Genomic DNA, 13,701 nt, shown 5'->3' with positions numbered 1-13,701 from the left:
CGCTACTGAGTCCAGACCCTCTTGTACACACTTGGTTCTCTGAGTCCTCCCAACCACCCACTGAAACGAGTGGAGTCACACGTGGTCTGGAAGCCTGAGAGCCTTGCTTGAGGGTTATAGCCCTGAGGGTTATACAGGGCCTGCGATCCAAAGAATATGGACCCGCCACCTATAGTCGTTGGAACACCAGAAACCAGCCCTGCGCGGCCAACAGACTTTAGTGAAGGATGAAGTCAAAACGGCCTGCGCTGGGGCCTTGAGCAGCTAGCCTGCAACCCACTGATTATTGTTTAAAATTTTAATATTTTTCTCATGTTGTAGATAAGAAGAGGAAAGCTGGAGGGAGGTTTTCCTCCTCAGAATCTCGCTCTTGGCTTATAAGCGGAGACACGTAGCCGTCTTCCTATGTACTTGTCACCTGCACGACGTGGGCTTTGAAACTCACGCAGTGACCGCCTCTCCCCTCCGGGTCCCTTGGCCAGTGTAACGTCACAGGACACAAGATACAGCTTCAGCCCTGGGTCCCCACTACCCTTCATAAACTCTGGATTTTTAATTGCACCAACTGTATACTCAACCAGTCCCATGATGGCAGACCCTCAAACCCCTCAGCATCAGCCAGAAGAGATGAACCTACACAAGGACCCCTCAGCAAAGGGGTCTCCCAGCCACACAGAGCAGAGCTGGGACTGAAGCCAGACGGGCCACCCAAACAGGAGAGGAGACCAAACAGCCACACCCTCCAGGAGGGGCCCACCAGCCCCCGGGCTGTGCTGGGGGCAAACAGAATGTTGTCTCAGCCACTCCAATTTGAGAAATCGGGTGCTGACTCATTATTAACCCAGGAAGCCCACGCACTCAAATGACTGTACTGAAAAAGCTCTGTCATACCCTGCTTACTGATGTGCAGATTTTTAAGCAAATTTGAAAAATGTTTATCATAAGGTATTTATGACATTTTAACCGTTTCATTTACAGTAACCAGACGACATTTGAAAAAAAAAGTTTCCTGTATTTTACTTGACAGTAAAGCGAAGCCTTATCAGAATAGTAGCAGCTTGAGAAACACATATCAAGGTCAAGTCAAGCCTCAACGACTCAGCTCCCCCATCCTCACACCCCCGCCCCCGCTGCCCCCAGCCCCCTGAATATTTTCTTTCTGATTTTACTACCGTTTGTGACTTTCAGTGCTAAGGAAAAGCAAAAGACATTCAATAAGCTCCTGGAATGATTCACATGCTTTTAGAGAGAAAAGTCGAAATTCTGTCTCTTTCTTGTAATCCTTGCACCAAAAGTGGGCAGCTCAGACCACGAGGCCAAAAATTGCTCAGAAGCTGTCTTGCCTCCACCCCTGAGAAGCGGAAGCCAGCCCAACCTCAGCACCCCTGGGTTAGCACGGTCACCCACCTCCATCTCTGAATTTCCCTTTGGCTCTAGAGAGGAGTCTTAAAACAGCTTATTTTAAACCAGCCAAGCATCACTGGCTTCTCCGTAATACACACGCTCACAATTAACAGGCTAAGAAATTTCTCCAAACCATCAGGCTCACAGACAGTAGCTAGGGGGGTGAGGGCGCTGGGAAACCAACTTCTAAAGTCAGAGATCTTCAAAGTCTGAACGAAACACAGCATCCACTGCAAGACCCCTCAGCCAAGCTCCTGGAGCTGAGATTCTTGAGACAAACTGCAGAAATGAGCAAGAAAGTGACAGAAACATACTCACCAGGGAGAAGCTGAGAGCTCTACCTTCTCAGGACCAGGCTATGAAGGTCTGAAAGCCCGAGGCTGGCTCAGGCACAACCCGCCTGGAATGTCGGTTTGAAACTTAAAAGGCAACGACCATTCAGTCAGTTATTTCCCTTCATTCCCAGTGATGTCCACACGATTGAGACTCAAAAAAATAAAAAAAATTTAAAAAGTGAGAGAGAGAGAAAAAAAAAGGCGCACACCTCAGTCTTCATTCTCATTGGAACGAGATGACTCATGCTGACTCACAGCCACCACTTCCTCTCCCGACGTTCTCTTCATACTTGTGAGCAGCCTAGTCCTGTTCCCAGGGTCTCTGCAGCCCTTCCTGGAAGAACAGCCTTCCTGACCCCCGGCAAGCAGACTCAGCCACTGCCCTGACATGCTGCCCGGGAGCCTACTCTGGGGAAAAATGCCTTATTTAGGAGGTCTAGGAATGGCCAAAAAAGAAGAAAAATGCATGAGTCTTCCATGCATTTGAACCTCCGTAGACACTGATGTTTTCTAACTGATTGCAAAGCTCCTGCACCGAATACTTGCTTTTTCAGGGCATTTCAGGGACATAGAGAAAAATGAGAGTGATCTCATTCTTTGAGGACATTACTTTGCCCTCATGATTTCAGTGTGTGTTTATTCCTGTACATCTTCCTCCACCAAACTAATCACAGAATCTACAACCACAGTTTCTTCAAAGTTATTTATTAAAAAGGGGTGTGCCCTGTTTTTAGGATCAAGTGACTTAAACAAAATCGCTTTTAAATCCATCATCTCTCAGGCTTCAAGAATATGCCAGATTTGGGATTTGAATATTCAAGTCCCAAGGAACGAAATGAAAGCAGAAGCCTGGAAACTGTAAAAACCGTTGACGGACGTCTGCACGCAAGGACTGAGGCAAGCCTTATGTCCCGGTTTTCTTTGGAATGATCCCTGGGGTGGGGCAGCCTTCCACAGCTTCCCACATTTTTAAATTATGAGAGGCAACGGAAGAGCAAAATCCACGTGATGTTAAGCAGATTGAGCCACCAAGAAGGGTGGCTGTGGTTGCATCAGGCCCGTCCTGGGTTCTGGAGCGTGACCCACACAAGGCCACGGGTGAACACTGGAGCCCTTCACCCTTTCTGACTTAGTACCTGCTGCTGTGCAGCCCACACTGTGATACCCCTGAAGCATGGAGAGCAAATGAGGAAATACCGTTTTGGAAGGGGACAGAAGGCTTGAGCAAGCTGCATGGTTGTGTGGTGGTCCTCACCCCGGAGGGATCAGGAGACCCAGTCTCCATTTCGAGTCAGATTCATCTTAGAGCAATAATTGTTGTTGTTATTGTCTAGTTGCTAAGTCGAGTCTGACCCTTTGCAACCCCAGTAGCCTGCCAGGCTCCTCTGTCCATGAGACTTCCCAGGCAAGAATACCGGAGTGGGCTGCCATTTCCTCCTCCAGGGCATCTTCCCAACCCAGGGATTGAACCTGCATCTTCTGCCTTGGCAGGTGGATTCTTTACCACTGAACCACCACAGAAGTAATACTTGTTTGTTACTCTAGATCTCAGTTCTTTTAACAGAACCATCACAGCTGTTAAAATATTTCTATCAGACAACACAAGTCCTTTGAAGTCCCTGTGAAAGTTGCAGTATATTAGTGAATTGACCAAATATTCTTATTTCTGGCAGTTTTTTGGGGGGTTGCTTATTTGTTTTTTTTTCCAGGAGAATGGAAAACCTGTTGGTTTTCCAGAATTTCAGAACAGCTTTGTTGTGCAATGCATCACAGTTTTCCTCTGGGGGAGTGGAAACAAGGGTGGGGTGGTGGGCCCATGAGCAGCCTCTCCCAAAGGGACACACCTCAGGCCATGAGGCCCAGCAGTCCCCAGATGCAGGCTGTGGTGCAAGGGTCTGTGCAGAGAAAGCCAGCCTTCCATTATGAAGGCTGAAAGTGAAAGTGAAGTCACTCAGTCCTGTCTGACTCTTTGCGACCCCATGAACTGTAGCCTATCAGGCTCCTCCGTCCATGGGTTTTTCCAGGCAAGAGTACTGGAGTGGGCTGCCATTGCCTTCTCCAGGAGATCTTCCCGACCCAGGGATTGAACCTGGATCTCCCGCATTGTAGGCAGACGCTTTACCATCTGAGCCACCAGGGAAGTCCATTATGAAGACTGTATTAGGTCAACTCATTAATCCCTGGGGGAATTGAGAAATTATTCATTGGAAAAAACTGCCAGAAATGAATTAAAGAAATCTAAAATAGTTGGGAAATGTAGGCTCTGAGGGGCAGCCACAGCCTCCTGCCAGAAGTGCATCCTTATTTTACCAGTGGTTTCTTCCTTAGCAACACTGTTTCAGGGAGGTCTTCCAGAAACTTCCAGGGCAAGATCTCCTCCCATAGCAGCCATTTAAGGCACCACAGGGCAAGGTCAGTAGAACCGTGGTGTTGCAACGGATAATCCCAAGAATGCTGTGTCGATTCCTGACTGCCCCTCCTTCCAAAGCTCTTCTCATCTGGGCCAGGATGTGAGAAAGGCCATCAGTGCGAGAAGGGACTGCCGTCAATACATTTATAAATAAATCACTCATTGAGACAGATCAGCACTGCCTTCCATAACTGTTAATATGGAAAGCTCTAGAATGGATTTTCTTTAAGGTAGCTTACCTCTGCACAGCTCATCAGAAAGGAGACGATGTCATTTTAAACCTGGCTACGTGGAAACACTTTTTCTCTCTTCTTTTTTCCTATTTGTTGGCTAGGCCATGCCACATGCAGGATCCTAGCTGCCCAAGCAGGCATGGAACCCGTGCCCCTTGCAGTAGACACACAGTGCCCTAACCACTGGGCTGCCAGCGAAAACCCTGGAAACACTTTTGAAACATCTACACGATGCTTTCCCAATGAAAACAGCGCTGGAAAAATTTAGGTTTCTGTGAATTAGGAAAATAAATAAGATTTGCTCGTAAGGACAGTGCACGGTCTGAAGACAGTGCGTACTACTTTGTCACCGGATTCTCACAAGCCCTGATGGCTCACCTTTCAGTTCAGTTCAGTTCAGTCGCTCAGTCGTGTCCAACTCTTTGTGACCCTGTGTATCACAGAACGCCAGGCCTCCCTGTCCATCAGAAGGAGTTCACTCAAACTCATGTCTATTTAATATGTACCAGTCAGTCTCCTCAACACACAGGTATTGTGACCTCTGATCCTCAAAGTAGCCCTGTGAGGAAGGTAGCAACACATATCATCTTCGTTTTCTAGCAGAGACTCTGAGAGGGCCAGGAGCCTGCCCTGGGCAGCACAGCCTAGCTGTGAACCCAGGACATCTGATGTCAGAACTCATGTTCCTAACCACCAGGCCAAAGGGATTTCCACGAAGGACTTTTAAAAAAATCTTGGCATGCACATCCCCTAACCCCATGATGAGTTCTCCATAATTCTGCAGATATTTGTAAGGTAGAGGTACTTTCTATTCATTTGAGAAGTAAATAAAAATCCTAGCCTTGAAGTGCCCCCCACCTTAAAATGGCAGCAATTCTCATTAAGGGGAAAATCAGTTAGAATTAAACACTGTGCAGGCATGCTAAGTCATTTCAGTCGTGTCCAACTCTTTGACACGCTATGGACTGCAGCCCACCAGGCTCCTCTGTCCATGGGATTCTCCAGGCAAGAATACTAAAGTGGGTTGCCATTTCCTCCTCCAAGGGATCTTCCGGACCCAGGGATCGAACCTGCAACTCTTAGGTTTCCTGCATTGGCAGGCAGGTTCTTTACCACTAGTGCCCTGAGAAGTGACTCACTAGTACTTCCCAAAGAGACCCATGAAGCTGCACATGCCAAGACAGTTCTAGCCCCACATGGTACGCAAGGGCATCGGGGGATATTCCCAGTGGTCCTCCCTTCACTTGCCTCACAGAGCTCGTTACCACTCTCCTTCCTGGGAGAAGACCCAGTCCCTCATTTCAAATCTAGCCCCTTCTCCCCTCTCCACTTCACTTCTTCTCTAGGAAGAAGTGATTTACTCCTAATCACACATAGGTCCTCTCCCTCCATCATTCTTAAGCTTTTCCTGTCCTTGGGCCTGAACACAGGCCAAATCTCTTCCATCTGCAAAAAAGCCCCCTGTCTTTGACCCCATGAAACAGACCCCAAGAATGTCCTCCATATTCATTCCATCCCTCCCCATTGGCAGCAGGCTTGACATTTGGTTGAAATTGACTCCACCCCCATACCCAGGGGAGAATTTTGATTGGGTGAAGCAAAACAAGAGAATGCCACTGTGACTGGTTCTAGGATGGGCCCCCAAGCCTATGTCAGTTAGTGTGTGGCTTCTTTTGGCCACGGTAATGGGCTCAGGGGTAGGGCCATTGCCTCAAGGATGGCAGGGAAGAATGCGCAGAACTAAAGAAAACAAACTTATCCCATCTCAATGCCTGTTCCTCAGAGAAGCAGGAGGGGAGATTCCATGCTGTCTAAAATGTTTAAACAAAAAGCACAGCCAGAGCCTGGGTGAAATCTCACTCAGGTTTGCATCCTGTCACTAATTGCATGATCAAAGTCAAGTGGTGGCCCACCTGCCTCCATCCTCCCATCTAAGATGGAAGGAGAGTCATGCATGATTCAAAAGAGCATCATTTCAACACTTATTCTCGAGCTGGCGTACATATGGTAAGTGTTCCATAATATTAACTGCCGTTCAAGCTCTTAGTTATCCTGTCTTCTTCTCAAGGGCAAGGGTTGGTGGTGGTGTTGCTGTCACTCAGTTGTGTCTGACTCTTTGTGACCCGTGGACTGCAGCACACCAGCCTTCCCTGTCCTTCACCATCTCCCTGAGTTTGCTCAAACTCGTGTCCATTCAGTCCATGATGCCATCCCACCATCCAGCCTCTGTCGTCCCCTTCTCCTGCCTTCACACTTTCTCAACATCAAGGTCTTTTCCAATGAGTTGGCCGATCACATCAAGTGGCCAAAGTATCGGAGCTTCAGCTTCAGCATCAGTCCTTCCAATGAATATTCAGGACTGATTTCCTTTAGGATTGACTGGTTTGCTCTCCTTGCAGTCAAAGGAACTCTCAAGAGCCTTCTCCTTGCTTTGAAAGCATCATTTCTTCGGTGCTCAGCCTTCTTTATGGTCCAACTGTCACATCTGTACATGACTACTGGAAAAACCATAGCTTTGACTCGACAAACTTTGTGGCCTGTGATGTCTCTGCTTTTTAATAAGCTGTCTAGGTTTTTCATAGCTTTTCTTCCAAGGAGCAGGCATCTTAGGGATGGTTTTAAGCCACTGGGTTTATAGTAATTTGTAACACAGAATTGGTACACAGTAATTTGTTACACAGAATAAACCCAGTGCGTTTGCAAAATGGAGGCTCCATACTCACAAGGTTATATGAGAATTGAGAGTTGACATATGCGAAGTGCATGGAATAATACAGACTGTCTCTAAGTATCGCCTGTTAGTCATAGATGCCACTGACTTGGTAAAACGGCTGACTACTTGAAAGTTTTCCCATCACTACAGTATCTGAGTCACAGGATACAGTCAAAAGTCTAGAATTTTAATGAATGAATCACATACTAAATATGCATCATCTTTGAAAACTCGGTACCTATGAATGAGCTGCATAGTTACAAAGTATTATGTAACAAAGCAGACTGTAATAAAGAAGATGTCAGGGTATATGGAGTGAAACACAAGAAATCTGTAAACTCAAGCATTCAATGAATATTCAGAGAAGGCTGCCAGAGGCCAAGCACTGACGCAGGTCCTGGGGCCACAGCAGGAAAGACACAAGGTCTCTAGTCTCATGAAGCTTTCCTTCTGGTAAGAGGAAACGAAAAACAAGCGCACAAGAAAAATCTGAACTCGTAATAGGAACTGTGCAAAACCTTAACAAAGGTGGAAGAATGCTGCTTGAGATGAGCGGACCATCTAGAAAGGCCGTTCTGTTGGGGTGCCATTTAAAGTGAGTTCTGAACAATGGCCAGGACCCAACCAGCAGAATGCGGGAACAGGGCCCAGCCACAGCCAAAGCCCCTGAGGCAAAAGGAGTGCGGCACGTCTCAGGGCCAGCAAGGCTGATGCTGATGAGCAGCAGAGAAGGCGCAATGGGCTCGGCGAGACAGCAGAGAAGGGGCTCAGACTTTATGCCGAGGTCAGTGAGGAGGCTCTGCAGGGTTTTGAGTATGAGAGTGACGTGGTCTGATTTGGACTTTCTAGAGGCCGACTCTGAATCCAAGGGCAGCTCCCAGTGGCTCCGTGATCTTGTATCCCCTTTCAGATCTGGAAACTCTGAGAACAAGGATTTTGTCTCATTCACTGCTGGACCGTCAGAGCCTAGACTAGTGCCTGCCGTTTACATCTCTACACTCCTTCAGGTTAACTGCAGGCCCTGTAAGGAATGGAAATGGAATGACTTCAGAATTCACAGGAGCAGGACTGGCAGAGGGACTCACCCCCCCAACCCCCCCACCCCCACCCCTGCCAAAGACCTCACGGCAAGCCTAGGTTGAGGAAGCAGAGATTCGGAGACATGCCTGCTTTTCCATGACCAGTGAGGGGCTGAGCTAGGATTTGAACCCACGTCTAAGTCCTTGTTCAGAGATTAGTCTTGATGTTGCAGTAGAAGGACCCAGAGCTCACCATCTCTGACAGGCATTACAACCATTTACAGAACTCCTTCTCCGATAAAAAGGCTGGAACCTGCCAGAAAAGATCTCCTACAACTGAAGATATAAAGAAGGAATCAATGAGACAGGTGAACACTGATAAAGAATACACCTGCTCATGCAGGAGACATGGGTTCGATCCCTGGTTCAGGAAGATCCCCTGGAGAAGGGAAAGGCAACCCACTCCAGTATTGTTGCCTGGAGAAACCCATAGAGGAGCCTGGTGGGCTACAGCCCACGGCGTCGTAAAGAGCTGGACACGACTGGAGTGACTTAGCACACATGCCCTAGACCTGGAATTAAAGATCTAGTTTGGTGACAGAGAGAGATAATGTGTTGAAATAGTAATGGAGCTCAGTGCCCTGACCAGTGTGACTGGAGGGAAACCAAAGCTCGAATGGAAATGATGTTATAGCAGGGGATTCGGTGGACGCTAGTGAGCATGCCATTATATCCGCAGGTCCTGGCAAACACGTTATTGGCTACTGTTTGCATCTGCTTTGCTAAAGACAGACCAAACTTTTGAAATATTAACAAGAGAAACACAAAGCAAACTATCACGAAGCACCAAGGCAGTGAAAATCCTCCGTTCTTGGCAAACAGGAAGAGCTTACGAATGGCTCCTTTCCCTTGTAAATAGTGGCACACGATAGTCTTCTTCATTTTGCAGGATTTGGTGTGACTGGGAGGTTTCTTAGGCTTGATCATTGGTGAAACAAAATAAAACCAAGCTCTTAACGTGTAAATAGTTCACTAGCTGTTGCTCGCTGACAAAAGATCAGATGGAGACTCTTCCTCTGAGGTACCATCTTGATTTAGAGCTGAGGGATTTTTTCTTTCTTCAAGAGCAGCATTAGCTTCTTAATTTTCATTTCATTCACATGGACACATACACCCTCAAACAATTCGAGTGTGCCCCTTGAACAGCTCATAATTAAAAACTTTACTGAAAAAAAGAAAAAAAGCCAATGTATTTCCTGATAGCCAGTAATGGATTATTTGTTTGTTGTTCACTTGCCAAGTCGGGTCTGACTCTTTGCAACCCCATGCAGCACGCCAGGGGCCTCTGTCCTCCACTATCTCCCAGAGTGTGCTCAAATCCATGTCCATTGCATCATTAAGTGTCATCAAACCTGAACTTGAGACAGTTCATGCATCTCTAGCGGCTCTTAGCGGAAACTTATGAGTTAAATCCCACGTCTAATAGGGACCAGCTCCACCCAGCGCTTGAGAAGGAGTCACCGGTGAAAGCACTCCCACCCTAGGGCCACTCAGCCCAGCCTCACTGGCGTTGCCTGTCACCATTCAGCCCGATCAGGGCAGGCTCCGCTGTGTGTCTTCCTGCCTCTGGTCTGCCAGGCACCACTCCCTTCTCTGTACTGTTTCTCTCACTTTTGTGGTGTGACAAAGCCACAGATCTGATTGGGCCAGTCTCCCACTCACATCTGCACAGCTTCTTGGGGTCTGTCTAGCGTTTAAGGGTTTGTCCTCAAGTCAAACAGATCCAGTTTGGAACCTGGCTCCCAACTAAGTGGCCTTGTACAGTGAGCTCCCTGAGTCTTCGTTGTCGCATTTGTTCATTGAGAATAGCCATGTGGAGCCACATGGGGAGTCTTGTCACAGCATTTGGGGGTGGATTAAATCACGGGGCACGTGTCGTACCCAACAGAGAGCTGAGCCGTTAGTGAGCGCCCAGCAAGTGGCAGGCCTTCGTGGCGGTGCTGCCCTTCAGTCTGAGAGAGCTCTTGCCCGGTGCAGCCTCGTTCACCCACTTCATGGGTCTCAGTGGTTCTATCATCCTAGCGTACCTCCCACTGAGTGTATCAATCCGGATTTGATATGGCTGCATACTTCCAGGAAAAAGAAACAAGGGTTTAAATTAGGATTTTATTTCCCACTCATGTAAAAGCAGTCTGGCGTAAGCATCAGAAGCTGATTTGGCAGCCCCAAAGTATCACCCAGACCTTGGGCTCTTATCTTTCTGATATACCATTCTGGAGCATGGCTTTCAATATCAAAGTAAACTCATGGTCTAAGATGGCTGCTGAAACTCCAGCCAGCAAATCTGTATTCTCCATCTTGACACCAGGAGAAAGTAAGGGAAGACAGAGCTTCCCAGGCAGTGCCAGTGATTAAAAAAAAAAAAAAAACCCGCCTGCCAATGCAGGAGATGTTGGAGACACGAGTTTGATCCTTGGGTCGGGAAGATCCTCTGGAGGAGGGCATGGCAACCTGCTCCAGTATGCTTGCCTGGAGAATCCTACAGACAGAGGAGCCTGGAGAGTTACCGTTCATAGGGTCTCAAAGTGTCAGACATGACTGAAGGGGCTTATCACACATGCAAGGGAAAGTGTTCGTCTCTCAGTCATGTCTGACTCTGCGATCCCATGGACTCTAGCCCTCCAGGCTCCTCTGTCCATGGGATTCTCCAGGCAAGAAGACTGGAATGGGTTGCCATTCCCTTCTCCAGGAGATCTTCCTGACCCAGGGATTGAACCTGGGTCTCCTGCATTGCAGGCAGATTCTTTACATCTGAGCCACCAGGGAAACTCATGCAATATATATGCATATAGCCTTCCCCCAGCCCCATCATTATGGAATCTTACTGAAAGTTCTAAATAGTAGTTCTGAATATAGAACCAAATCACATGACCTCTCCTAGTTGCAAGCTAGTCTTAGAAGAGTAGTTGTTTCATTGGACACATTGCCATCTGAAGTATGTGATTTGGAATTAAACAAGAAGGGAAGAAGGGATATCAGTTGTTGGATATGCCCATGGCATGGCCAGTCTGAGCCATCAATGCCCTTCTGGTGAGATCTAGTCTAAGACAGCAGGAGAGAGGGGAATCCATATTCCCTGTGGACCACGGGCTGAAGGGACTACAGTCCCACACGCAGCAGCACAGAGAGGAACATGAGCCAGGGAAGGGACAGAGTATGGGCCCGAGGGAGGCTGCCCATGGAGATCTCTCTCCGCGTCTCATTCTCCTGCTTCACTGTAACCCTTTCCCCTCCCTCGAGATGGAAAGGTCCTAGAGGGAAACTCCCCTCCAACCCATCTGCCTGCTCCTACAGGTGCCCATCAGTGTTGATCACTGGAGTGATTGAATGCACAGCAAGTGTACTCAGGTTCGGCAAATGCAAAATACATCTCAACAGGATGTGACCAAGGGCTGTGGAGTCAGGCAGCTGGGTTTGACTCCTCCCCCTGCTTCCATTGCTCCATTGCGTGAAAGGAACAATAACAATGAAAGTTCTCTCCAGGGAAATCCCACAATGCCTGACACCTAGCAAGACCTCAGTAGCTGTTGGTCATTCACGTTACTATTGTCATTACTGTGTGCCAGTGACTCTGAGATGCACTTTTTCTTTAACATTATAACAGCATTTGTACTGAATGACATGTCATAATTAATTAGAGAGGGTTTTTTTTTTTTTTTCCCTTAGTGAAAATCAATGCTGTCTGAGAGTCAATGGAATTGTTATCATCAGTAAAGGAAAAGAGAGAGTTTAGAGATTCGGGGCCTTGCAAGGAAAAAAAAAGGGAAAAAAAAAACCTCAACAACTTATAAGATGCCAAACAATGAGAGCTGAACTTGGTTTGGTCATTGAGTGACCAAGCCTGGAAACAGCTTAGGAAAAAGAGGAAGAGAAAGGCCTGGTCTTCGCCATACCATGTTTCAGAAAGACTCAAGGTAGCCACCATTTGATTAAAAGAGAGCCAAGTTAGAGGCAAGAAAGAAAGGAAATAAAGCAGGTCTGAGGCCAACGTCTTGGCAAGAACTCTGGGAAAGATTGTAACCATGTGGAACAGGCTAGAAGCAAATAAATCAGAAGCTGACTGTGTATTTTTTTTTAACCTGGATTGCCAGAGACACCATGAACTTAAAAAAAAAAAAAAAAGATCATTAAAATGGCATATTATTCAACCATGAAAAGAAATGGATTACTGATCTCTGCTATCATGGAGCAGAGTGGAGACATGAACTAAGTGAAAGAAGCCAGACACGAAAGATCACACTCTGTATGATTCCATTTATATGAAATATCCAGAATAGGCAGGTCCACAGAGATGGGAGGCAGATCAGTGGTCGCCAGGGACTGGAGGAGGCAGGAACAGAAACAAGAGCTGGGTGGAGAGCGCATTTCCTTTTGGGGTGATGACTGTGTTTTGGAACTAGAAGTGATGGTGGGACAATGCTGTGGTTGTACTAAATGCTACTAAATTATGCATTTTTATGTGGCTACTTTTATGTTATTTAAATTTCATCTCAATTTTTTAAAAAGCTTTTACTATTCAACTATGGATCTCCAACTTGTCAGCAACAGGAAGTGGGCTGAAAATGCTCTGTAGCACCCACTGAGGGCAGGTTCCCACCCATACGACATGCTGCCAGGGGCTCCAGGAAACAGTGGATGGAGAGGTCCTGCAAAGATGGCCCCATAGATGATGGGACCCCAAAACCTGGGGGAGAAGTCTCACTCTGTCTGCCTGGAAGGCTTCAGAGTTTCTGGACTGGAAACCCCTGGATGCCTCCCATCATCCCGTCTTAGCATGGCCTATTCCACTGAGGGAACCTGGGCTATGCGAAGCAGCTCATTTATCTTGTTTTATTTTGTGTTCATAGGCCATGAGGACACCGCTAAGAGGTTGCCATGCCTCACCTGAAGATCCAAGGACAGTCTACCAAATGCAGCTTAAATTATGGCCATGGCAACGACTGCTGGCTGCCTAACCCCATTTCTTGTCTCCTCTGCCCCCAGTAATGGAGATGTTGATTTTCAGCTGGGCACAGGAAAATTCTTCCTAAAACAATCCTGCATTTGTTAGTTTCCCCACTTGCAACTGGTAAGCCACCACCTGAGGAGGGCAGGATGAAGAGCTGGAAGGGGTCTAAGTTAGTCAAGATGGGCAGCTGCCATGTAACTATAGACTTCCTGCCTCTGGGTTTCTTTTACATGAGAGAATAAAACTTGTATTTGAGCCTCTATTTTTGGAGGTTTCTATAATATACAATCAACTCTAATCATAACTGATATGTCGACCTTCATTCTGATCAACCAATGAGTCACTTGGGTACCAAAATGTAGGAGTCTGCAAAGCAGCCTCAGTTCCATCATCATTTGGGGATTGTATAAGTCTATTCAGTCTCTTGTAACTTTCAAATGTGGTCAAGCACACTGTTGCACAGCAGATCTTTAGAATGTATTCATTTTGTACAACTGAAATTTTATACCCACTGAATGAATAGTAACTCCTCATTTTCCCCTGTTCCCAACCCCTGCAAGCACCATTCTACTCTCTTCT

At 47.1% G+C, this 13,701-nt stretch overlaps 1 long non-coding RNA gene across 3 annotated transcripts in view; it reads right to left on the bottom strand.

Annotated features, from left to right (window-relative positions):
- LOC102171344 overlaps positions 1–1,940 on the bottom strand; it is a 172,615-nt gene extending 170,675 nt beyond the window's left edge. For all 3 annotated transcript variants that reach the window (XR_001918761.1, XR_001296245.2, XR_310358.3), the window contains exon 1: positions 1,723–1,940. This is a non-coding gene — a long non-coding RNA (uncharacterized LOC102171344). The remainder of the gene's footprint in view (positions 1–1,722) is intronic.

This window comes from Capra hircus, chromosome 11 (genome assembly GCF_001704415.2).
Source record: "Capra hircus breed San Clemente chromosome 11, ASM170441v1, whole genome shotgun sequence".
Lineage (NCBI taxonomy): Eukaryota > Metazoa > Chordata > Mammalia > Artiodactyla > Bovidae > Capra > Capra hircus.
This window is presented reverse-complemented; position numbering and strand designations above follow the sequence as displayed.